This window comes from Oryctolagus cuniculus, chromosome 7, assembly GCF_051225735.1.
Source record: "Oryctolagus cuniculus isolate XC-2025 breed Fujian yellow rabbit chromosome 7, ASM5122573v1, whole genome shotgun sequence".
Lineage (NCBI taxonomy): Eukaryota > Metazoa > Chordata > Mammalia > Lagomorpha > Leporidae > Oryctolagus > Oryctolagus cuniculus.
The window spans coordinates 75,753,248-75,781,180 of record NC_142873.1 but is presented as its reverse complement, the minus strand read 5'-3'; the positions used below and the strand labels follow the sequence as shown (position 1 = coordinate 75,781,180).

The 27,933-nt window shown below is 37.9% G+C and overlaps 1 protein-coding gene across 10 annotated transcripts in view; it reads left to right on the top strand.

Moving 5' to 3' along the window:
* The window catches only part of LOC149125609 (uncharacterized), a 126,471-nt gene that overhangs the window by 84,341 nt on the left and 14,197 nt on the right, over window positions 1-27,933 (top strand). Inside the window, exon 6 of one of the 10 annotated variants that reach the window (XR_016237171.1) lies at window positions 15,411-22,035. The exons of the other annotated variants lie outside the window; for them this stretch is intronic. The gene's annotated coding sequence lies outside the window, so the exon portion shown is untranslated. Of the gene's footprint in view, window positions 1-15,410; window positions 22,036-27,933 lie in introns of those variants that run through there. 10 annotated transcript variants of the gene reach the window in all.

Below are 27,933 nucleotides of genomic sequence, written 5' to 3'. Positions count from 1 at the left end.
TCCTCTATTTTTTTTTCATTTTCTTTTATTCTTCATAAACAATCTTGGCAAATCCAATGGGGTATCCTATTGAAATAAATCCAGAATCTGGTCATATTGCACCAACATTCTTTTTTTTTTTTTTTTTTTTTTTTTTTTTGACAGGCAGAGTGGACAGTGAGAGAGACAGAGAGAAAGGTCTTCCTTTGCCGTTGGTTCACCCTCCAATGGCCGCCACGGCTGGTGCACTGTGGCCGGCGCACCGTGCTGATCCGAAGGCAGGAGCCAGGTGCTTCCTCCTGGTCTCCCATGCGGGTGCAGGGCCCTAGCACTTGGGCCATCCTCCACTGCACTCCTTGGCCACAGCAGAGAGCTGGCCTGGAAGAGGGGCAACCGGGACAGAATCTGGCGCCCCGACTGGGACTAGAACCCGGTGTGCCGGCGCCACTGGGTGGAGGATTAGCCTATTGAGCCGTGGCGCCGGCCTAACATTCATTATTATTGTCCTAGTGTATACAACGATCATCTCTTAAGTTGATTAATACAATAGCTTCTTTCTTGTTTGGTGTACTGTATCCTTCCCCCACCTCAGCATATTCTTAACACAACAGCAGAGTGATCCCTTAGGAATGTAAGCAGAGCATGTCCCACTCTTTTTCTCAAAACTTCCCAATTGCTTCCTAACTAACTCATTAGAAGAAACCCATCTTTAAATGAATACAAAGGTGCTGTGATTAGCTGGCTCCTCAATAATCCTCTGAGCCCTAATTATTTCATATTTTTCTTCTCTTACTTCATAATAAACACACTATTCTCATTTTCTTTCTTTCCTTCTCTTTCCTTTATTTCCCTCTCTCCCTATCTCCCTCCCCTTCCTTCCTTCCTTCCTTCCTTCCTTCCTTCCTTCCTTCCTTCCTTCCTTTTCTTTGAACAAATCAGGAACATTCTTGATCTATGTATTTGCTTTTTTGTCTGCCTAGGATATCCCTCTTGCTCAGACATTTGCAGTTTGCTTTCTTGTCCTCTTTCAAGTCTTTACTCAAATGTCATCTTCTCAGTGAGGATTTATCTGATAACATTAAAATTGTCATCCCTTTGACTTTCTACCCAGAATGCTCTATCCTTCTGCTCTCTTATATTTTTATACATAGCACTAGTCACTCAAAAACTCAAGCAGAAAAATGAAAAACATTTTATTTATGTGTTGTTGATTGTCTATCCTTCTCCAATACCATTGAAGCCATTTAGGGGCTTGGAGTTTTATCTGTTCATTTCCTATATCTTAAGTTGCTAGGATATATGCACATAGTAGGTCTTCAATAAATAGTATTTGAATGCATGAATGTTGAAATATAATTTATGAAAAAATGAATGTGCTAAATAAAATGTAGAATTTGGACTAAATGTACTATAAATTCCTTTTAGTCTAAAGTCTATGAAGATGATATTCAAGGTATGGCTCCTTCTGTGCTGCTTAGTAGGATATACATTTAATGGTGAGCAATACACTAGCACTGGATGATCAAAAGTCATGGTAGCTATGAACAACTATCCTGGTCTTAACGATCATGTATATAGGCCAGGTACCAATCAGGCTTCTACTAGGAGTATTTGCATTTTTAAAAAGATCCTCTTAAAGACTGGAAAGCAAAGGTTAGTATTTGCTAATAGATGTCTCATATTCTAGTGTGCCAATAATAGGAAATATTTGACAGTTCATCTCATCTCTAGAGGCAAATCCTGAATTTTTTGTAAATCTCAGAGAACCAAACTTACTAGGAATGGATTCTGTGTGATGCTTTCTCCTGAGTTAGTAGAATTTGAGTGGAAAAATAAAGCGGTTTTTAGTTTTGAGTCCTTCAAAGGAATGTGGTTCAGGAGGCTGACACCAGGAAGGAAGCCCTGAAAAGCTTTCAGGAGAGAAAATCCTCTGAGCCCAATATGAAAATATGAAAAGCTTTCAGTAGAGAAATAATTAGCCAGCAAGGCCATCTTATATCTGTGTCAGCATTTGATAGTAGTATAATGCAAACTGCTGCAGCTGACGTGTCATAGAGAGTAACAGCTGCTGCCTGTGATGCCAGCCATCCCACATGGGTGCTGGTTTGAGTCCTGGCTGCTCCACTTCTGGTCCAGCTCCCTGCTAAGGCACCTAGTAAAGCAGTGGAGGATGGCCCAAGTCCTTGGGCCCCTGCACCCATGTGGGAGACCCAGAAGAAGCTCCTGGCTCCTGGCTTTGCTCTGGCTTAGCTCTGGCTATTGCAGCATTTGAGGAGTGAACCAGCAGATGGATGATCTCTCTCTCTCTCTCTCTCTCCCCCCCTCCCTCCTTCCTTCCTTCCCGCCCTCTTTCCCTTCCTGCCTCACTCTGCCTCTCTCCCTCTCTCTGTGTGTGTGTGTATGTGTCCCATTTCTGCAACTCTGCCTTTAAAATAAATTAAAAAATAAATCTTTAAAAAATTTAGACTGCTTAGGCCTGCTGTGGACATTGTTATATTAGAGAAAATTCTATAAAGAAGGATTATATTGAAAATAGTGGCCAGATCTCCAGTTCACTGGCTTAGATTGAGAGGATTCATTCATCCAACAAATGTATTTACTATATGCTAGACACTATTTTAGGCATTTGTGATATGTGAAACTCTTTTTCCTGGAATAAGGTACGATTCATTCATTCATTTACTCAGCATTGCTGGAGTCCCAGATGTATGAAAGATACTGTGCTAGGTGCTTAGTATGAAATAAACTAGTATGGGCCTTGTATATAGGAAGATTTCTCTTTAGGAGGAGGGAAAAATGTCTTAGGTATTTGGGCAAAGTGCAGGGGGAGGGCACAAAGGAAGGAATGGTTAATTCTGTCCCCAGATTTCAGTAAGATAAATAAAATATTTCTAGAGAAGAGGATGTCTTCCCTGAGACTTAGTAAATAAGCAGACATTTGTTAGGACAGGAAGCTGTATATTGGACACAAAGTGAGTCAAAAAGAGCCAAGACAGGGAGTTATGCAACCATAAGAGAGAGCCAAGGGGTAATAAGAATTTTGAAGTCAATACAACTGCTTGGCTAGGATCTTCTATGTAATTTAAGAATTTTACTTTTTGGGGGCCAACACTGTGGCATAGTGGGTAAAGCTACTGCCTGCAGTGCTGGCATCTCATATGGACCCTGGTTTGAGTCCTGGCTGCTCTACTGCAGATCCAGCTCTCTGGTATGGCCTGGGAAAGCCATAGAAGATGGCCTAAGTATTTGGCCCCTGCATCCATATGGGAGACACAGAAGAATCTCCTGGATCCTGGCTTTGGATTGGCACATACCTGGCCATTGTGGCCATCTGGGGAGTGAACCAGTAGATCAAAGACCTCATTCTCTCTCTCTCTCTTCCTCTGCCTTTTTGTAATCCTGCTTTTCAAATAAATAAATCTTTAAAAATTAATTTTACTTTTTATTCTATAAAATAGGGAAGGATTTTAAGAATGAGGGTTACATGATCTCTCTTGTCTCCTAAAGCTACCTGCTACTTTGATAGCTCTTGGAGAATAAAATAGAGGAAGTATGATTATGTCTGAAGAAACAGTGATGTGGCCATTTGTAAATTTAGATAACTAATGATGCAAGCTGAACTCTACCAATCAAAGGGGGAAGGACAAGAGGGTAACAGTATAAGAAATGGTAAGGAGGCAGAGTTGACAAGACTTAGTCTTCCCCTGGGAGACAAGGGAAGGTGAGATAAAGGGAGGAGTAAAGATTGACTTTTGCTTTCTGGCTTATGTAAAGGTGTTAGTGATGGTGGTGGTGGTGTCTTCAACAGAGTTAAGAAAACACAGAGAACAGATTTGCCATCTTGGAAGTACAAGGACTGTTATCTGGTAAGAGATCCATGTACAACATTCACCAGCATGAGATGTGGTAATTAGTGTCATAGGAATTGTTCTCCTCATTCAGAAGCTATTTGTAGATGAGAAGTTTGAGAATCACAAGCCCACAAGTGTAAGCTAAGGAAGAGTCTGTTCTTATCTTTCTTGAAAGTCATATCTTTCTTGAAAGATTTTCCAAAAATCTAGAAAACAGAAATTGGTTTATTAACTGGAATGGACTTTTTCCCAGTTAGTATGTTAGATTGAAGATGTGAAAAATGTAGCTTAAGGAAGAAGGATGGTATAAAATAACTTAAGGTGCATTTAACTAGTCAATCTCATTTTTAAAAGCAAGAGGAGCCTGCCTTGGCTGAAGTGACTATATTCATGTCGCTGGGAGGCACCTGACAGAAGCTGGCTGAATATTGTAGTCCTTTTTGCTTTCCCTCTTGACTGCTTGAAAACTTAAAATAGAATCATTGGAATTCATTTTCCTTGAACTGTAGGCCTCTACTAGAGTTCAAATCTGTACTTCTTATACTAAGTGGCAGGGGTTCATATTATGCCCGTGGAAGATATTTTAATAATAACCCAGTTTCCATGACTTGCTTACAGAAGAATCAATTGCTTCTACATCTATGGCCTCATAATAGTTGACTAATGTCTCTATTGTGGTTTTCACTTCATGCTATTGGTATTATTCTTTCCATGATATTATCTATCAGACTGTGTCTCCAAGGTCAGATACCTTATCTTATTTATCACTATATTCAAAGTCAAACACAGATGTTTAGTTAACTTTAGAATAAATGAATAATCATTTCTGGAAATAGCACATGATTTAAGTTTCAAAGAATTTTATTTATTTTGTAACTGTATCATGATGGCCACCTTGGGAAGTAAATCATTTTATTATCCCTATTTGAGATAGGAGAACTGTGAGCTGAAAAGGTTAAATGGCTTGGACAAGGTTACATAACCTTTAAGAGGTGGGGCTAGAACCTGACTTTTCTCACTGCAGTTCCTTTCCTTTTCTTCTATTTTGCTGAGCTATCTCCGGAACAAGTTCTAAAAGTGGAGGAGACTAAGAGCACGGGGCCCTTCTGAGAAATATGGAGTAAATGAGATTTTGTCTCAGAACATGGATGCTTGGGATAGAGGTGAAAAACTACATCCACTGCCAATTTTGTCTGGAATAGGCTTGAAAGCTAACATTTTATAAAGACACTACTGAGCTTGGATTTCCACGGAGGGCAGGTCAGCAGTAATCCTGGCATTATGTGCTCTCAGGCCTGTGACCACAACATAAATGCCAGTGAACAAAATCTTACAGTTGGTTTGTGAACTCCATTTGAAAATACAGGTGCGCTGTAAAAAGCCCGGAGCACAGGGGGCTTGAGTTGCAAGGGTAGATGTTAAATATTCATCTCCAGAAAGGATCATTGTGCTTTATAATAGTACTGACCATACCCCAGTTTTATTTTCTTGGCTCAAAAAAAAAAAAAAAAAAAGACTTCTGTTACTGTAAACTCCAAGTGCATGTTCTAACAATGCTGCCTTAAAGGGAAATACATGTTAAGCACAGTGACAGAATCCAGGAAGTTTTTAACATTAAGCAGGTAAAATGAGTTCTTAGAAAGTAAGTCACATGATGGTTAAATAGTTTAGTAGGGTGTGTATCCTCTATCATATTCTGGGAAAGTGCTCTCATTTAGGCTCTGTGGGAATGAAGCACAAAGATGAAGATAAAACAGAAAGAAATAAGGAGGAAAGAATGCAGAGGGAACAAGATTTCTGGTACCTATTAAATGTATAGAAATTCAGCCTTTGCCCAGCCTCCACCATCAACACAGTGTCTGTTGGTTCAGCTCCTTTGGATTATCCTGCTCTCAGCTCTCTAACATGCTGGAACACATTGCAAAACTACAGGGAGAGTTTAAAGATGGTGCTAGGTAGACCCCAGTGCTGCCTTCTCTCATAATATCTGAAGAACTGAAATTTGCCACTATGCTTCCTGGAGTCTACAGGAGCAAAGGGGGGTGGGGGTGTCTCTGACAGGATCTCTGATTTCTTTATTTGTATGTATAACAATTTGTTGCAAAGTCTTTGCATTCCATTCTTTAGTTACATCTGTCAGGGTAGACACTTTCTTTCAAAGATCTGTGGGTGAGGGAATGCTTCTCTGTAGTCATTATCCTCATAAAAGAAGTCACAAAATGGTGTCACCTCATTTCTTCTACCCATCGCCCTTGTTTCATCTCCTTGACAACGGTTTCTAAGCACACACCTCTGCTCTGTTCTTTCTTTTATTGGTTTCCCCTTCATCACTCATCAACAAGAAACAACAACAACAAAACCTGGGCACTTGGCCAAATGACCTTTCCACTTGTCTTATCTTTTTATCTGGTTCCAGTCTAGGATGACAGAATGGAAAAACTTTGAAGGCAGGTGCTATACTTAACTGTAATTTATATTCAAGACCAGGCATCTTTTGGATCTTTATTAAAATTTACATACAAAACATTATACAACTTTGATGGAATGACTCTAGATATTATTTATCCCCTCTTTTTATTTTATTATGATTTTTCTTTTTTAGTGGCTGGCAGAAATAGGAAAAGGAGGGGGTACTCATTTAGATGGGGAAAGACATTTCTCTAAATGTCAATACTTATGAAACGCCATTTTAAACCTTTATAAATGATTATCTTCCTCAGTACTGATGAGGCAGTTTCACATTGCTGCTCAATTTATTTACTCAGGAGACCAATTTATTTCACTACCTCTGTACTAACTGTTTGCATTGACATCTAGGTCTGCTTTGAGCAAGCAACTGTGACAAGTTGTTTATTGAACTGTAAACAGGTATTGTCTGAATCTAAACAATGACTTTATCTAATTAGGAGACCCTGAGCATCATCTTAGCCCCATGCGGCTATTCTAACCCAGTCTAGCATCTCCTGTAGATTTCCCATGCCTGTTAAAATCTTCTAGCTCACTGTAAAACCCTTCATCACAAAGCAAAGAATAATCCTCATTTTGTCCTGTAACTGTACATACTGGTGTTTTGTGCAAAAAATAAAAAAAAAAAATAAAAAAAAAGGAATGGACTGCCATAAACTGAGCAAGGGTGGCCCAATTTAGAAAGGCTGGATAAGAAAAGGAACACATGAATGAGATATAAAAGGAAAAGGAGGATGAATAAAGATGAACTGGGTCTTCTGTGTGGACTGTGAAATGCTTTGTATAAATTAGAAAACATTGTCCTACCAAAAGGAAACTCAACAAAATGATGGTGATAGGAGTTTTCAGATGATAAAAAAAAAAAAAAAAAAAAAAAACAAAAAAAAAACAAAAAAAAAAACAAACAGGTGTGATTATGGAAAGCTATTAGGAGAACTAAAGGGAGGAAAGTTAATTTTCTGGACTGAGACTGAAATAGAACATGGACGAAAGCACTGGGGGACCCTCATCTTACCCGCCATTGCTTTGTGTCTGGTGATGCTAATTGAGTGCAGTAATCAATGTCTTTTGTTTTCAACTGTCAGCACTTTCCTGGAAAGCTTTGCCCAACATGGGGGGTGGGTGACGAGGGACTCTTATGGAACCTCACTATTTAGTAGCCTGTTATTATTACACTTTCCTCTTGGAAAGGGAGAATTAATTATTATTTTGAAAAAAGAAATCACCAGAGTGAAGTTCCTGAACATGAGGTCAAACATAGATCTGCTTCTGAGAAAAGAAATGGGTGACAGAGGCCCCTGGTACACATTAAAAATAAAATAACTTTATGAAATGGTGGTGGGGTATTTTTTCATCACTATTTAAACACTACTTTTATTTTATCATAAAGCCAGATTTTCCTATTCTTTTTGGGGCTCCCTAGGCATTTGTAGTTGCTTTCTTGGTTGCTTCCTTAACGATTTGTGTAATTGGTTTCACTCACTGAAACCCAGTTGGTGGGTTCATTGTGAGCGCCTCATGAAATATGAATCTATTTAAAAATTAATCATAAATCAATATTAATTCAATAAAATATTTTAATCTTAGGTATGAATATTTTATACCTTCACACAGACATGCAGATTTCAAAAGCCGTTTTCATGTTTCTGACAGGCTGTCCAGTTTGGCTGCGACGACATTGAAATTATTCCTCTTTGCGCTGTGCGGGCTCCAGGCTCTCTCAGCTAGAGCCGCCCAGGTCAATGGTTATGTTTATTCAAACTGCTGAAGGAATGCAAATGAGATGCCTGCTGCAGAGGAACACAAGAAAGTTTGCCTTGTTTAATGGAGTTTATAGTTTCTGGTGCCTCGGCCTGGAATATACTTAAAGGGAGTCTCATGCAATCTTATAGGTTAATCCTTGTTCACACCAGGTTTGACTCATATCAAACCTGGCATGCTGAGGCACCCGAAGGCTTCCCTGACAAGGGGCTCTAAAGAGATGGACTGCCACCGATCTAGTTGAAATGAGCCAGTTGCACCTGGCTGATAAAACTAGAGATTTACTGGAGCAGACAGGCCCCAGCTTAAACGGGCTTCTCTCTCTATTGAAACCCCTTCTGTCACTTGAATCAGTCATCTCTCCTGTCAGGCATCATCAGGTGAAACAATGGAGTGGTGTCTGAGTTCAGCTGAAAAAAGAGGATGATGTCACATAACAGGAATGTGTTATTCTGATCCATAGGACTGGGTCCACTCCCATTCCCCAGACTGAGTTCTTAAAGGGTGTTTGCTATCCGAGGTGCTGAACAAAGCTGTAAAGACTTTGGAGGTAAAAGAATGAGAATGAATTAAGAGAGGGGAAATGGCTACAGCTGTGATTCAATACAAAAAGTGCCAGGCAATGGCCAAAACAATAATTTTCCTCCTGTTGAAGTTTCTACCTTCATTTGTCTTTAATCTGTCTGTGCTACCTGGTGCCTCAGCTACATCAATGGACAGAAAGAAGCTCCCAAAAAAGAAAATGTAAGCTGAAGCCATTGAAAATTCCTTGCTTTCTTCTTAAGCAAGCAATGGTAAATGAGGCAACTGCATTACTGAATGTTTTATGGGCACAACCCAAGCCATGGGTAACAATTCTACTCAGGTTAGAGTAGCTCCAAACTGAGGAGCGGCAATTATGAGCACAGAGGCGGATTTAAGTAAGAAACAGACAAAAACTCAGTCCTTCACATCTCCGGGGGTCCCCAGAGCTCCACTTGGAGTTTTGCATGTAGGAGGTCTTCACCATACAAATTACACGGGAATGCGTATGTGTACATTCCTTTTGACAGTTATTTATCTTGCTTTTGCAGTGCTTTCTGGACACAAAGTGGGTATATTTCAAAACTGTGCCCTAGAATGATATGTACACTTAACTTTCCAGTAATTTATTACTGTAGGTTTCTTTTAGAAGAGAAGGTCACACCTTTGCAAAAAATGAATTGTGGCTATATATTGAAGCTAAGGGACTGTCACAGCACCAAGCAGTTCCCATGGTGGACTTCTCTTCTTGGTATGTGGGATAGCACTGGCAGAGAATGTTCCTTCTGAGGGGTCCTTTGGTACCCATGTTACTCTCTTTTTCCATTTTCTCTTATTTGATAAGTTTGTTTATTTCTGAATGTGCCTAAGTGGGTTCCTTGGTCCTCTTCCATAAACCTATTGAGCGGAACATGCAGATCAGGGTACACAGAAGGGGCCCAAGTCTGCAGCAAAATCAAGTACTAGTCTTTGTAGGTTGACCAGCTGTTCTATTTTGCCCAAGGGCTGTTCTGCTTTTGGAACTTAAAGTTCTACATTCTGGAAACATATCAACCCAAGCCATGACAGCTGGTTACCCTAAGCTTGGCACTTGAGATGTCAGGTTTTTGATCTTTAAGATGTTGTGAGTTTCTGCTGAATGCCAATCTTCTAGAAGTTAGATGAATCTGAAGATTAAAAAGGACTGTGAAGTATTTTATGATTTTGATAATAGCAATAATATGTCAAGTGACGATGATATAGAACCACTCACTTATTTGTCTTTTTCAGCAGTATTCAGACTCAAAATTACATATAGCCTCATTCGGTGAGAAGGAGCTAGCTTAGAAACCACAGACTGACCAGGATAATGAGGTCCCCAGTTCTCTTCCATTGGGAGGACAGGAGCTCTCTGAAGTAGAGCCTGTTTAAAGCCAGGTGTCCTTGCTTCTGAACCCTCTATAGAGGGTCACTTTGAGGTCAAGAGCCATGAAGACTTTGAGCTGTTGTGTGCTCCATTTAGTGGACTTGATTATCTGTGTTTTTTTACTCTTCCTTGACTCTCTTAGGACAAGAATCTGGTGTTATTAAGCCTTGTATGCTTCCTAGGACTTTGTGGCTTTGTGGGATGAAACTGTCTTTGAATTTGGAGGGCTTTTCTTGCCACCCAGCAGAGAGTGCTGGCCCAGAACAGCCCCATAGCTGTATGGCTGCCCCCTTACTGCATTTTCTCTTCTTCTCCATCTTCTTCCAGCTACTACCCTCTTTGAAATTTACTCTGGTTCTCTCCCATGGAAAAATGGGAGGGATGAGAAATTAGGCCTTCATGATTCTTTATGTTTGCATATGAAAATACTTTAAATGTTCATCAAAAATAGAATTAAAAGGTAACTTTATTTTAATGCAAAATTTTTTGAAAGCCATGCATAGTATTTTCCAGGATATACATTTTCTATGAACTTTCTTAAAGACCCATTGTATATATGCACATATTTAAATGCACATTGTTTAGAAGAGATATACATGTGGCCCCATTCATATTCATGTGTTTTTGATTAGACAGATTTTAGTATCCAGACTCTTGTCTATTTCTTCCAAAATACCAAGATTAAATGAAAGGAAAAAATTTATTGTCCTGTTACCTAAAAACAGCTGTTCCAGATGTTTGGAGAGAGGGCAATATGTAAACATCCCAGAGGTATGACACTTTAAAGGATGACACTTTATTTCAAAGTAAATGTTTGAATTTCTAATAATTTGATTTCTTTGGAAATGAAAGCAGTATGGCATATTAGGGAAAAGCAGAATGGTGTGAACACTAGCAACGCTGAGATCTTAGGCAGGTAAATGAAGCTTTCTGAGCTGAAGTTTGCTCAACAAGAAAGCAAAATAATATCTATGTTGTAGGATTTTTGTGAGGTTTTCTCAGAAACATTTTATGAAGTAACCATGTTGGACACATCTTGATGGATCTTTTTTATTTTTTTTTTAACTTTTATTTAGTAAATATAAATTTCCAAAGTACAGTTTATGGATTAAAATGGCTTCCCCCCCCATAACTTCCCTCCCACTCGCACCCCTCCCATCTCCCACTCCTTCTCCCATTCCATTCACATCAAGATTCATTTTCAATTATCTTTATATACAGAAGATCAATTTAGTATATATTAAGTAAAGATTTCATCAGTTTGCACCACACAGAAACAAAAAGTGTAAAATACTGTTTCAGTACTAGTTATAGCATTACTTCACATTGGACAACACATTAAGGACAGATCCCACATGAGAAGTAAGTACACAGTAACTCCTGTTGTTGACTTAACAATTTGACACTCTTGTTTATGGCGTCAGTAATCTCCCTAGGCTCTAGTCATGAGTTGTCAAGGCTAGGGAAGCCTTTTGAGTTCACTGATTTCGATCTTATTCTGACAGGGTCATAGTCAAAGTGGAAGTTCTCTCCTCCCTTCAGAGAAAGGTACCTCCTTCTTTGATGGCCCCATTCTTTCCACCGGGATCTCACTCGCAGAGATCTTTCATTTAGGTTTTTTTTCCCAGAGTGTCTTGGCTTTCCATGCCTGAAATACTCTCATGGACTCTTCAGCCATATCCAAATGCCTTAAGGGCTGATTCTGAGGCCAGAGTGCTATTTAGGACATCTGCCATTCTATGAGTCTGCTGTGTATCCACTTCCATGACGGATTGTTCTCTCCCTTTTTGATTCTATCAGCTAGTATTTGCAGACACTAGTCTTGTTTGTGTGATTCCTTTGACTCTTAGACCTATCAGTGTGATCAATTGTGAATTGAAATTGAACTTGGACTAGTGAGATGGCATTGGTACATGCCACCTTGATGGGATTGTATTGGAATCCCCTGGCACGTTTCTAACTCCACCATTAGGGGTAAGTCTGATTGAGCGTGTCCCAAATTGTACATCTCCTCCCTCTCTTGTTCCCACTCTTATATTTAACAGGGATCACTTTTCAGTCAAAATTTAAACACCTAAGAATAATTGTGTATTAATTACAGAGTTCAACCAATAGTACTAGAACAAAAAAATACTAAAAGGGATAAAGTATTACATTGTACATCAACAGTCAGGACAAGGGCTGATCAAGTCACTGTTTCTCATAGTGTCCATTTCACTTCAACAAGTTTCCCCTTTGGTGCTCAGTTAGTTGTCGCAGATCAGGGAGAACATATGATATTTGTCCCTTTGGGACTGGCTTAATTCACTCAGCATAATGTTTTCCAGATTCCTCCATTTTGTTGCAAATGACCGGATTTCATTGTTTTTGACTGCTGTATAGTATTCTATAGAGTACATGTCCCATAATTTCTTTATCCAATCTAGTGATACCAATTAAAAGTAAGACAGAGAATTTAATTCAGCCCAAGAACAGGTGTTCAAATATTAGCACTACCTAGCAATGAAATGGGCTGCCTTGGCAGTGGGTGGGCTTACAACATTGAAGGCACAGAAAATGAGGAAAGATCATTATCTCTTGGAATGAATAGAAAAAATTTCTATATAATGTAGATAATATAATACATCAGTTTTAGGGTTGGGAAATTCTAACCTAAACTTCTTTTAGTAAAAACACTGGAATTAAGAGAACCACTTTTCACTGGTTTTCACTGTAGATATATGAAATTAGTGGGCTTAGCAGACAAGAATCTGGTTCCCAGTAAGGGAGACCAGGTGAGTGGTGCTCCTAATAGAACAATGCTTAGACTGACTTGTCCAGGCTATGTGAGAAGAAATTGGAGAACAGAAGAAGGAATTTGGAGGTCTTTCTTCCATTTCACCCTCATGACTACCTAAAATCTTCAGCTCTAGACCCAAGATTTCTATTTCCTCTGCTTTCAGAAAGTTAAGGGATTTTCAGGGTGTGTGGTCATTTAGCTAATAGTCCAGCAAGCTCTTTGTAAATAGAGTGGTTTTTCTGGGCAGGTTAAGGGAAAGAACCCTTGAGAGAGGGTGAAAAACAGCCCCCAGTAACAGTTTGCAATGTTTGTTCTTCATGCTAGTTTTGCTATCACAATGTTTGAGGGGATTTCTAGGTTATTTTTTCACCTTTTATGGGGTACTGGGAGAATTGAGCTTTGATAACTTTTGGATGTTTGTATATGGCATGAGAAAAGTGATCACGTCACCATATTTGGTTTGAAAAAAAATAGTTTTTTAAATATTGGTGCTTTACATTACCCTGAACTGTTGGCTTAATGAGAGAAGCATTTTTTCTTATGGTTTTAATACTAGAAAATACTAGGATCATGCTTCACAGATTATTAAGTAACTTATGACTTTGAGTTGTCAATATGGCAACTTAAAAATCTTTAAATATAATTTGATTTGAGACATAGAAACATTTTATTGAAAAATATCTGATTTATTTAATTTACAAGTAATCTTCATTTTTAGCAGTGGGGAGAAAGATTATTTTCTCTCTGAGCTTTTGAAATTTGCTCAGGCTCAGGACTATAAGGTCAACAACTAATCACTTTCTATATAAAATAATGTCTTAGTTTGTCTGATTTCAGGATCAATGAAGTTTTAAGTTTGGACTTTCTAGTTGATGCTTAAATTCTCCTTCCCACTAATTCTGTGCTTCCATTGGAAAATTTCAATTTCAATGAGATTTTTATTTTTAATTATCTTTAAAATTTATTTATTTATTTGAAAGGCAGAGGGACAGAGAGAAAGAGTGAGACAAAGAGAGGAAGATTTTCCCATCTGCTGAGTCACTTACCAAATGGCTGCAATAACTGGGAATGGGTCAGGCTAAAACCAGCAGCAGAATGATAACATTCTGGTATCCCACATGCATAGTGGGGACCCAAATACTTGGGCCATCTTCTACTGCTTTCCCAGGTGAATTAGCAGGAACCTGGATCGGAAGCAGTATAGCTGGGCCTTGAATCTACACTCAGATATGGGATACCAGTGACACAATTGGCAGCTTAATCCATTGCACCATGGGCTGTCCTTTGAGATTTTTATTGAAACATTAACTGGAACTACAGAAAAAAGTTTACCAAGATGGAATTCCAAATAAATGCTGGGGATTAGGTGAGGGGAAGGAGGTGAATTTAATATCAATGACTTAGAGTTAGTTTGCTCAAAGATTGAGGATGCTCAAGATAATATTTATCCTAAAAAATTTATTAGTTTAACATTTTTGTTTTTTGTTTTTGTTTTTGTTTTTGTTTTTTTTTTTTTTGGTTGTGTTAGTTAGGGTACAGTCAAGGATGAAGGATCCACTGTAGGCATTTCAACAGAGAAAATGTAATGCAGAAAATTACTTGCCTAAATGGTGGAATGGCTGAAAGGTCATACAGGTATGGTGTCACGGGCAGAAGCAAGAAAAGGAAGCCACTGTTGTCTCCAGGGATGCAACAACAGAATGAGATGGTGTTATTAGGAGTGCAGTACTGGGCTGATCCAAAGCCGAGAGCCAGGTGTTTCTCCTGGTCTCCCATGCAGGTGCAGGGCCCAAGCACTTGGGCCATCCTCCACTGCCTTCCCGGTCCACAGCAGAGAGCTGGACTGGAAGAGGAGCAACCGGGTCAAAAGCCGGTGCCATGACTGGGACTAGAACCCGGTGTGCCGGCGCCGCAAGGCAGAGGATTAACCTATTGAGCCACAGCGCCGTCCCCACTCTTTATGTTGTAAGGACACAATGTAACCCATTCACAATGGATATGAAATCTTTAAATAGTCTTAGTCCAGGAGTTATTGCCTGGGCATGATACCTGAAAGTGTGAGATCCCAAGCGTTACACTCTTCATTCCATTAATGTGGGAGTTGAAGTATCCATGGACTAGCAGGCATATTCATTACTCAAAGACACAATCTGGACCTATTTAACAGAAAGGCATGACACAGTGAAAGTGGAAAAATTTCTTTTGTAGGGAAAATGATAACAGGAGTCTGGAATAAAAATAGTGTTTCAGCACTTGCGTGGTTCTGAACAATAGTTGGTAGGAAGACGACGAGCCAGAGCTATAGAGATAGAGTTATTGAATATGAAACTTCAAGAGTAATCTTTGAGCAATTCCTACAGGAAAGCTGAGGTCTTTACAATTGGAATTAAAGCTCTGATGAAAGAAAATAGCTATTCCAATTTTGATGGCATAGGATGCATAATAGGCTCTGTGGATGATTTAGAAGAATGATGGAAGAACAAGGGATTCAGACAGGCTCAGAACACTGACATTACTTCAAAGACTTATTGATTCCCAGGTGGGAAGAGAAAGGAAGGCCATGCCTGAAAAATGCTGTTCACTTTTTATTAAAAATAATTGAACCACTTAACTAACAAATATTTGTTAACTGTCCACTTTGTTTCAGGATAAAATGGTACCGCAGACATGATCCATACCTCCTGGAAGCTTAGAGTCTAGAGGAAGATAATAATGAGTGACCAGAAACTCCACAAGGATCTATGTGATGACATCATTGTTGACATGAAAAGTCCTGGGGGCATACCTTGGAGGAGGACTTAATTCACGTGGGATGGCAAGTTGGGAGGTGGAAGATTAGGAAAGAAAAACAAACTAAATAGAGCCCTGAAAGATGAGTAGTTAAGATAAAGACAATTGGGAAGAGTATTTTAGGCAAGAGATTCCTGTCAGTGTGAAGAATATGATGTTTTTGAGGATCTGAAATGAATTCAGAACGACTGGTGCGTAGATGATGGTTGTGTACCTACCAGCAAGAAAAGAGACCAAGAGAATTAAGTAGGCTTCATGTTCTTAATAGGTATGGAGTAGGACTTAGACTTAGCTTATTCAATCAATCCTTCATCAATCCATGCATTCAAGACATTTTTTTTTTATGCTCTTATGTGACTCATGCCAGATGCTTGGTGCAAAATGTTGAATGGGGCAATTAGATCTTCATTCTTCACAGGACTTAATAATTCATCCAGGGAGAGAACTAGAAAAGCAATTTCAATTAATCATGAAAAATTCTATGGTAGTACTGCTACAAGAACAGGTGGTTGCTATGAAAATATGTGGTAGGAGCACTTAAGTTGAATTTGGATGTGAGGATGGTGGTGGTGGGGAGAGGGAAGAATAACATTTCACAGTCCAGAAGGAATGATGTTTAACATAAGACCTAAGAAATTAATAAGATTTAGAGAGAGAAGTGGAGGCAGTAGTGCTCTAAACATAAGAAAGAGCAAGAGCAAAGAGCAGGAATTGAGAAAGATCATGAATCACCTGCAGATATGAAAGACCTCCATGGCCAAGGAATATAAGGTTTGAAGTCTTTTAGGGTGTTTGGAGACATCCTAAGGGCAGTGAGTAGAAATATTTAGAATACTTAGCAAGATTATTAGTTGTAAGCAGGGATGTAGTCAGTATGTTTTCTATATATTAGCAATAATATATTAGATTTCATGGAGAAGAATTCTTATAATAATAGTGATATTAATAGAAAGCACTTATGGGGTGGTGTGAAAAGCTGTACTTGGCAGGACAGAAGTCTTCCAGTTCAGTGCTCTTTTCACTGCCTTATACTGCTTCAATAAACTTTATTTGTTATGTGATTCATAACTCCCATTGAAATGTTTTCTCTCCCACTGGGCTTTCCAGTTCACCTTCTATCCACTTATAGAAGGGAGACTGTTCTTAGCTTAGTTCCTGCAAGCAGGCAGCCTAGTGATGTGCAAGACAGCCATGACTCTGCTGAGTGTCCTCCAAGGCTAGGACCTTCCTACCACATCTCCTGGGGAAGGTCAGTGGCCACCTCAGTTTGGGCCTTTTTTTCTGTTACTCTTGCTCTTAATTTTGCTGGCTGCATTTCCAGTGTATTCTTCTACTTGCTCTAGTCTTTCTTTTTAAAACTACCCCCCAACACCCACCTTAGCTCATTTGCTTCCCAATACTTCCAAATTCTGCATTATACTATATTTAATAACAGAATGATACTTTAAAATGCAACTTTATGACTGTATGGACATGTATACAAATTTCCTAGTGTCTTGGCCATAGTGAACACATTTCCATTAGTAAAGGCAAGGTGCGTGGACAGCCCAGATGTTAGCTAGTTGAAGAAATTCTTTAAAGCTTAGTTAAATGACCTAATATGCTACTTTGAAATTATCCATAATTCCTTTGGGAAAGACATTTATCTGGCTATGTTTAATTTTTTAAGACTATAGCTTCAAGAAAAAAAAAACTACATAAGATTTATTTGCCCAATACCTTCTGTGGTGATATTTTTATTTTGTATTTAACATGCATTCTATATAAATTCAGCACTTCCATCTTTTATCATAGTTTAGGTATATTTAAAATATCACATACTATCAGCATTAGCATGAAACTTGTTTACTGGATTTCTTTCTGAGCTGAGTCCAGACACTTTACCATAGAGTAAATCACACATACGAAATGAAGATAAAATGCCAACATTCAAAGCAAGGCAAATAAATATTGTCATGAGCACTGCTAGAATTGAGGACAAGCACTGAACTTGGAGTAAGAAAAACTGGGTTGGTAACCCAACTTTTATAATTAGTTGCAGTGGGACCTATGACAAACCTGTGTTGCTTTTCTCATACAAAACTGGGACAATGGGTTCACGCCTTGCTTCCTCTAATTTGTTCATTTATAGATTCATTCACTCATTACACAAATATTTACTGAGTACCTACGATGAGGAAGGTGTTTGTGCAAGTAAACAAACACCTGCAGTCCCTGCCTTCAGACACTGTTGCAGATGTCCCGTGAGGCAACTCCACCAAGCACTGTCATTCATGAAATGCCTGCTGTGTGTCCTGGACTTCACCTTGTTATCTCCATTATACATGTGGGTGGACGTATGTATACCACCAAGGCAGTGCTCTCAGGAACCTGCTTCAGGTACTTCTGACCCTCAGTGTGCACACGAGGTAAGAGCGGCAGTTACAAGACATGTACAAAGTCAGAAAAATTAAAATGGGCCTGACAACAATATGAACTAAAGTTGAGTTGATTCAAAAGACCCCAATATCCTAAGAAAATCTGTTTATATGAAAATTCTTTACAAGCACAAAGTGCAATATAAAAAGAAATATTATTTGCTGTTATTGTTATTCATAGCCATTTGTGATACTAAAACAAACAGACCAAAAAACCACAGAAAAAAAAAAAACATGCAGGAAACCTGGGTAGTCGTGTTACCGTGGGAATTCTCATTATCACGCTTTCAATTCCTGGTACTGCAGCTTGAAATTTCCATTCTCTTTCTCCCCTGTGGGCACATATCACTGCTGTCCTTTCTCTGCTTACAGATCATGGATGGGCTTTTGCTAAGCATATTATTTTTTTAAAAATTGAAATGGAGAGTCATTATGTCAAGGAGGTTGTGTACCTCCTTGGTGATGAAAATGCCAATTTCTCATAAAAAGGCAAAAACTCTCATTTCAAAAGGTTGAATATAATGTTATTTAACTAATTTTAAATGACTACCTTTAGGTCACTGAAAAAGTCCACATATGAGAATAGTCTCTGGGGTCTGTAACATTTTCATTTGATTCAAGAATGGCTACGTTTTAATTCATTTTAACCTCTTGTCTTTTGGTATTTGGCTCTTTTGACAGGAGGTGTCTGTTCATTGTGAAATTTGTCTTACCAGGATGGCCTGTTTAATCAAGAATCTATTTTTACTACATCTTTGAAAGCAAAAGAAGCACCTAAGTTTTTGACAGAAAGTACATACACTATTTCCATAGATGTACGGAAAATGTGTTATAATATATCATACAGAAGGGATCATAAAACATGTAAGTGTATTTTTACAAAGTGGAACATTGCTAGTACCCGAGAAGCCTCACTTGTGACCTCTTGTGAGTATGCCATACCTAAAGGCAACTTCTATTCTGATCTCTGTTACAATAGATTGCTCTTGTCTGCTTTTGAACTTTATATAAATAGAATCCTATAACATGCACCTTTTTGTGTCTGGCTTTACTCACTCAACATTGTGTTTATGAAATCTATCCATGCTGTTCTTGTACAGTAGAAATTTATTCATTTATGGTACTATATAATATTTTGTTGTATGAATACACCACAATTGATTTCTTTTTCATTCTATTTTGCATTGGCATTTGGGTAGTTTCCAGTTGGTGGCTGTTAAAATACTGTTGCTGGGGCTGGCACTGTGGTGCCCCAGGTTAAGCCATAGTTTTGCAGCACCAGCATCCCAATAGAGCACTGATTAGAGTCCCCCAGTCCTGGTTTTGCAACACCAGCATCCCATTGGAGCACTGATTAGAGTCCCCCAGTCCTAGCTGCTGTGCTTCTGATCCAGCTTCCTACTAATGCACTGAGAAGCCAGCAGAAGATGGCTCAAGTATTCTTGGCCCCCTGTCACCCACGTGGGAAACCCGGATGGAGAACCAGGCTCCTGGCTTCACTTTACCCAGCCCTGGTCTTTATGGCCATTGGAGGAGTGAACCAGTCGTTGGAAAATTCTCTTTCTCTGTCTCTCTCTCTCTCCATCTATCTCTCTATCTCTCTCTACCTTTCTGTCACTCTGCCCTAAAATAATTAAAATGATCTTCTAAAATTGCTATTGCTTTGAATATCTTTGTCATATGGTACATGTATGTATGCCTTTCTCTGGGGTGTATAGTTGGGGGGTGAAATTTTTGGATACTAGGTTATAAATATCCTATACTTTAGAAGACACTTTTCAATTTCCAAAATTTTTGCATCAATTAAAAATCTCCATCAGCAATATAAGAAAATTTCTATTGTTCTATATCCTTATCAGACTTTTACTATTAGCCATTTTGATAGGGTTTAGTGACATATAATTATGATCTTAATTTGTATTTCCCTTATGAATAATGAGATTAGACAATTTTTAAAAATATTTTTACTGATTATTTGTATGGTTTCTTTGATGATGTTTTGTAGTAGTTGGAAAAATGTCTTCCTTAATAATCTATTTCTTAATGCCCAGACTTATGAGTATGTCCGGTTACATGGCAAAGTGGAATAAATGTTGCAGTTGGAATGAAAGTTCCAAATCAACTGACCTTAAACGGATTGGAAAGGGCATTTAGCCTGGCAGTTAAGATATCTGTGCCGCACAAAATAGTGCTTGGGTTCAATTCCCCGATCTGGCTCCCGACTCCAGATCCTGCTAATGCAGACACATGGGAGCCGCATGCAATGATTCAAGAAATTAAGTTCCTGCCATCTACACAGGAGACCTGGATTTTGTTCTGAGCTCCTGACTTCAGCCCCAGCACCAACCATTGAAAAGCGAATCTCTCCCTCTCTTAAATAAATACACTGGAAAAAGACAGAAAGAATATTCTGAATTATCTAGGTGAGCATAGTGTAATCACAAAGATCTTTAGGAAAGAGAATCTAGAGAAACAGAGATGGTAGTGTGAGGACTCAGCCCAGTGCTGCTGGCTTTAAAGATGGAAGAATGTAATAGCAAATTGTTAAGGGATATTAAAACATATCTTTAAAATTTGCCCATATTTCCTTTTTTTTAATTTAAGAGAGAAAGAGAGAGCGAGAGTGTGAGAGAGAGAATCTTTCATTTGCTGGTTTACTGCTCAAATTGCTATGACAGACAGGGTTGGGCCAGGATGAAGCCAGGAAACACAGACTTGATCTTGGTCTCCCACATGGGTTTTGCCCATATTTTCATTAGAGCCATCTTTTTGATTTGTACAGGTCCTTGATATATTATGGACATGAATGCTTTGCTGAATTTGTTTAATATTTGCATATATGTGTTTTTACTCCAGTCTAATTGAGGTACAATTGTTAAATAAAATAATATGTATTTAAAGTGAATGCCATGATACTTAGAAATGTCTATCATGAAATGATTGCCATAATCATATTACCTACTTAACGTGCCCATCACAATTTTTTGGCATAGTGAGAACATTTAAGATTTTCTCTTTTTTTTCTCAAAAAATTTTAAGAATATTGCTCACTACAGGTGCTGTGATGTATGTTAGATCTCTGGAACTTACTCATAACTCAAAATTTCTAACATCTCCCTTATTCTCCCATCTCTCCTCAACATAGGCCCTGGTCCATGGAAAATGTGCATTGTCTTTTAATTAATTTTTCATGAACTTTTTGAAGACTACTCATATAAGTGAGATCTAATAATATTTGTCTTTTTTTCTGGTTTATTTTACTTGGCATAATGCTCTCAAGGATCATTGTGTTGTTGCAAATGGCCTTCTTTCATACTTTTATTTGGTTGAATAATATTCCACTGTGTGTGTATGTATTTTCTTTATCCATTCATCTGTCAGTGGACACTCAGGTTGTATTCATATCTTTGCCATTGTGAACAGTGTTGTAATAAACAGTGAAAATATCTCTCAAGATGTTGATTTTATTTCAGCATCTTATGAGTGAACCCAGAAGTAGAACTGCTGAAACATATGATAGTTCTATTTTAAAATTTATTTGGATTCTCTATTTTGTTTTCTGTAATGACCATACCAATTTACACTCCCAGTCAACAATGCACAAGGTTCCCTTTTCTCTGCATCCTTGCCCAGAATTGCAACTTCTTTCTTTATTATGATAGCCATCCTAACAGGTTTAAGGATCTTGTAGTTTTGAACTGCATATCCTTGCTTAGTGATGTTGATTGATTTTTGTGATATGTGAAATGTCATTTTTGAAAAATATCTGTTCAGATGCTTTGGTCATTTTTAAATCCATTTTTTTACTATTGAGTCTGAGATACTGCTATATTTTGTAGATCTATCCCTTATCCAATATATATTTTGTAAATATTTTCTCCCATTCTGTAGGTTGTCTCTTCACTCCATTCATTGTTTCTTTAGTTATTTAGAAGCTGTTTTAGTTTAATGTAATCCCACTTTTTTTGTTTTTGCTTTTGTTGCTTGTGTTTCCCAAATTCTGAAAAGTCATTGTGTTAAAATTCTGAAAAATTGTTACATTAAAGAAGATTTTTCCCTGTTTTATTCTACGAGTTTCATGCTTTTAAGTATTACATTTAAGTCCATTTTAGGTTAATACTTGTGTATGGTTTAAGATAGGGGCCCAATATCACTCTTCATGTGGATATTCTGTTTTCCCAACACTATTAATTTAATTATTTAATTATTTTAAGTATTTGTTTTTATTTTATTTGAAAGGCCAAATTATGGGGGTGGGGCAGAGAGAGAAGGCAGATTCAGAGAGAAAAAGAGAGATCTTCCATCCTCTGGTTCACTCCCAAATGGCTGCAATGGTTTGGACTGGGCCAGGCCGAAGCCAAGTGCCGGGAGTTTCATCTGTGTCTTCCACCTGGGTGCAGGGGCCCAAGGACGTGGGCCATCTTCTATTTCTTTCCGGGTACATTAGCAGGGAGTTGGGATGGAAATGGAGCATCCGGGACTCTAACGTGTCCAAATGGGATGCTGGCATTGCAAATGGCAATATTAGCCCACTACTTCACAATGCCATCCCCTCTGTACCGATTATTGAAGTCCCTCTATGAAGTCCTGGTGCCTTTGTAAAATATCAGTTGAATGTATATGTGTGGGTTTATGTCTGATATCTTGATTCTGCTCTGTTGGACTAGGTTCGTTTTGATACCAATACCACTCTGCTTTGATTATTGTACTTGATAATATAATTTGAAATCAGGCAATATGTTTTCTCCAGTTTTGTCAGGTTTCTTTGGCTATTTGTTCTCTTTTGTATTTCCATGAATATGTTCATGATAGTGACTGACACAATTCTTTTTTTTTTTTTTCAATATCCATGCCAAGCTTTAGTAACAAGATTTTGCTGAACAAATTTACTGTGTTGAGATATGGTCCCTCTTTTTCCATTATCTGATAGACTGGTTGTAAGGTCAGTTTTGTGTGTTTTCCAAATGTTGGTGGAGCTTTTCAATGAAGCCAAATGTACCTACAGTTTCCATTTTGATAAGGCTTTTTAAAAAACTATTCAATTTATTTAATAAATAGAATTAATTACATTTTCCATTTTCCTTTGTCAGTCTTGATAAGCTGTGTTTTTCATTGAAAATCTTTGCTGAAAAAGATTTATTTATTTATTTATTTGGGAGGCAGATTGATATAGAGAGAAGGAAAGACAGAGAGAGAAATAGATCTTACATCTGCTGGTTCACACGCCAAATTGTCACAACAGCTGGGGCTGGGCCAGGCTGAAGGCAGGAGACAGGAAATCCATCCAGGTCTCCCACGTGGATGGCAGGGATGCAAGTACTTGGACCATTTTCTGCTGATTTCCCAGGTACATTAGCACTGGATCAGAAGCAGAGCAGCTGGGACTTAAACTAATACTCTGATACATGATGCTGGTATTGCACTTGGTAGCTTAATCTGCTGTGCCACAACACTGGCCCTGAAAAATATTTTAAATGCTCAAATTTCCTTCCATAAAATTGTTCTTAATATCTTCCTTTTTGTTTTAATTTTTATATATTTTTATTTATTTGAGAGGCTGAGAGGCAGAGGGATGGAATAAGAGAGAGGAGGAGATAGGAGTGAAGGAGGGAGAAAGGGAAATAAGGAGAGAGGGATACACTATGCTCTTATTCACTGGTTAATTCCTCAGATGCTCACAATGTCTGGGTCTGGACACTGGCAGAAGCTGGGAACTGGAAACAGAATCCAAGTCTGCCATGTGGGTGATAATAAACCAAGTACTTGAGCTATCACTACTGCCTCCCGGGGTCTACACTGTCAGAAAGCTGGAGTCTGGAGTCAGAACTAGGACTGAACCTGATACTGTGATGAGGGAAGCCAATGTCTTAACTTCTAGATTAAACACTCTCTCCATATTTTTCTGTTCAGTGTTTTAGGGTCTGTAACAATGCCTTTTTCATTCTTAAATTTAGTCCTGTTTTTTAATGTTCTTGAGTCTTCCTTGGGATTTATCAATTTTAACTTTTTAGAAAAAATAAATTTTGGTTTGAATTTCTCTACCATATGTGAATTTTCTGTTTCAGTAATGTATACCCCCATTTCTGCAATTTCCTCTCATCTATTTTGCTTGCATTCAACTTGCTTGCTTTTTTGGAATAGGGACTTAAATCATTTAGTATTTTAACCCTTCCTCTCTAGTATGTGTGTATTTTAAGTCTAAACATATCCCCATAAGCATTGCCTTTGCTGTAAAATATCTGTTTTGATGCTCCTGTTTCAGTTTAAAAAAATTCTAATTTCCTTTTTAATCCATAGACTATTTAGAAAAACTTTTTTAAAACTTTTAACCATTTATTTAAGGTGTACAAACTTCATGCATTTCATAAATACAAATTTAGGAACATAGTGGTATTTCCCACCCTACCCGCCCTCCCACCTTTTTCTTCCTCCCTCTCTTATCCCCATTTTTTTTCACTAAGATCTAGTTTCAATTAACTTTCTACACATAAGATTAACCCTATACTAAGCAAAGAATTCAACAAATAGTATGAAAAAACTGTTCTCAACTTTCAAGACAAGAGTTGTTCAAAGTCATCTCATTTCAAAGTATCAATTTCACTTCTACAGATTTCCTTTTAGGTAGTCTATTAGTTACCACAGATTCGTCTTTTTGGGAATGGCTTATTTCACTAAGTTTAATGTTTTCCAGTTGTATTATTTCATTGCAAATGACAGGACTTAATTTTTTTTTTACTGTTGTGTAGTATTTCATGGTGTACATACCCTATAATATCTTTATCCAGTCTTCAGTTAAGAGACATCTGGGTTGATTCCATATATTAGCTGTTGTGAATTGAGCTGCAATAAACATACAGATAACTCCTTCACATGCTGATTTCATTTCCCTTGGGTAAATTCTCATGAGTGGGTTGGCTGGGTCATATGGTAGGTCTAATAATTCAGATTCCTGAGGTATCTCCTTACTGTCCACAGTGGCTGTACCAGTTTACATTCCCACCAACAGTGGATTAGGGTACCTTTTTCCCCACATCCTCACCAGCATTTGTTGTTTGTTGATTTCTCTATGAAAGCCATTCTAAACGGAGGTGAGGTGAACCCTCATGAGATGCATTGTTTAATTTACAAATATTTCAGAATTTTCTAGTTGTCTTTTTTTGTCATTGATTGTATAATAATTCCACTGTATTTGGAATATATTCTCTATTTCAATACTTTGAAATTTGTTGAGATGTGCTTGATAGTTATGCATAATGTTAATTTTGCTAAATGTCCATTTTGAATTAAAATGATGTGTGTTCTATAGTTATTGAGAATGGTATTCTACATATGTCAATCTCTAATTTGTTAATAATGCCGAAATCTGATATGTCTATGATATCCTGGCTTTGGCATGGCCCAACCCTGTTTGTTGTGGACATTTGGGGAGTGAACCAGCATATGGAAGATCTCTCCCCTCCGACCCTCTCCCATCCCTCCAACTCTGCCTTTCAAGTAGATGAAAAGTAAATAAAAATTAAACATTTGAAATTAAAACTTTTCATTTAAGATACACGGTAGTTCCAACATTTCAACATTGTTCGTCATGCTTTTAATTAACTTTAAACATATTTTAAAATATTGCTAGAGCTGAAGAAACATCTGAAATTAAATAACTTCATTTGTACCTCTTCAATTATTCAGTTGATTAAAGTGTAATAAAATTTCCCATGTATGTATGAGGAAAGAAATGATCACAACACTAATCTCTAGTTGTTAACCAATGCTATTTGGGGATGGTCAGTTTTTGGTAATTTTTAAAAACATTTTCATTGTTCTTTTCCTTTCCTTACAATGTCATGAAGCTGTCTTACAAAATCTATAGTTATTTCTCTAAAAAAAGGTAAAAAGAGAGCAATAGAGCCATTCTTGTCAGAAGAATTTTTCTCACCTTTTTATAAATTATATTCATGAAGAAACTTTATATTTTATCTTAAAAGGAGCCACCAATTGAATTATTCTTTGTCATGGTGAGCCTAATGTGATCAATTTTTATTTGGGTTTCACTAATGAAGAGCGAATCCCTTTTCTCTGCAACTCCCAGCATTCAGCTTCACTCAGTGTAACCTTTCAGATGCCAGCCTTCCCTGTTTTAAGTCTGTTCTGTCATCTCTTCTTCTTAGATCTAGGCACAGATAGTGTCACCTAAAGGACACTCTCTGAGGAGCAGGATGTTGGTAGGGTGCTGCTGATTTGAAAGCTCATCAGATTGACAGTCATTCTGCCCTGGCCTGCACTAGAGAGTTGAAGAATTAAAATGCAGAGTACCCTATTTTATGATGGAAAATAGGGTGAGCAGGAAAAATTGGCTCACAGTTATGGAGCACCTAATGTGTACCATGCATGGTTACAGCAGCCCTCTGAGTTCAGCGCTGCTAATATCAGCATGCACATGAGCAAACAGCAACATGGAGAGGTTGGGTAAATGTTCTGTGATCATGTGGTTATCTGGGAGAACTCTGATGCTGCAGCCTGAGCCCCACTCTGCCCTGTCTCTCCATTTCTATTGCTGCCATGGGGATGTTCCTATCTGCTTTATCTTTTTTTAATTGACAATTTTATTAATTCTACTTAACAAAAAACAAGTTTTACCTTTGCTTCAGAAAATAAATTTTGGGGTCAAGTTGTTTTTTATTTTAAGAATTACTACAAAGACAACCAAAGCAGATAATTGCAGCTAGAATAAAAATTTCGTTGCAAAATGAAATCTAACCCACAAGGAGTTAATTACTCTAGCACTAATTAAGTGTAGTCTTCTTAAAAGAAAAAAAGAGCCTGCCTTATTCTGGCAAGAAGCCTGTGAAAAAGGGACGATCTGTCACACACTCACAGAAGACAGTAATTAAGGCCTGAAACGCTTCCCAATCAAAGAACAGGAAGAGTTCACTCAGAGTTAACTGTTTCAACAGCATCCCTTGTGAAATGGAATTGCCACTGTATGTTTTTAGATTGAATTGATTTAATTTCTTACTATTTGCTTCTAAGTAGGAATTATAGTCCCCATTAGGAATTGCTAATGGTGCCCATTCTGGACCCCCTTGGCTCCGGGCAGAAGAGGGAAGGACTAATGTAGTGTGCATGTTATATATGCTGCAGCCAGAGCCTGGTCACAAAGCTAATTTTGCAACAAGCAGGAATAATGAACAATTAATGAACCCACATCGTGCTTACATGTCTAATTTTGAAACTAATCATTTACATGCTCTAAGTAAGATGTTATACTTTCACAGAAGCATTAAAATGTACAAGTGAATGAAAGTATGTATACAGGGAGAGAGTCATTCCACACATCCGTGGAGTGACACCTGCACTTGCCCACAGTGATTTAATTTCATAATAGTTGATACACCTTTATAATAAAACCATAGCCTGAACTCAGCTTCATGTATTGGTCCCTTGTTCTTCTTCACTGTCACTGTTACCCAGGATTTAGGCATCAACAGGACATTAACTCTGCTTAAAACACATGGCAATGAACAAAATGTTGAAATCATCACTTTCCTTGTACTATGGGAGGAGAGAATTACAATTTGTCCTAAGTCACTAGGAATTTTTTATATGTTCATCACACAGTTATTTGTTGCTTATATGAGAAGAGAGTTTGATAAATCTTATTTTGGTCTAAGGTGGCTCAGAAATATAGTTCATTACTATTTCAGCTTCTTGATAAAAATAATAGCTAGTATTTGTTGAGATTTTATTTTCTGTGAAGTACTAACCCCTTTGGAAGGTTGTTATTTTCAACTGCTTCAACAGTTGTATTAAGATTGTATTATAATGATCCTGGTTTTATACATGGGTAATCAGAGATTAGGTTAAGTCACTTGCTCAAGGTCACATACAGAGGACTTTCCACTCAGCTTAACCATGCTGATCAATTCTTGATTGCTGTACCATGTGTCTTCCTTAGACACTGTAATGGCA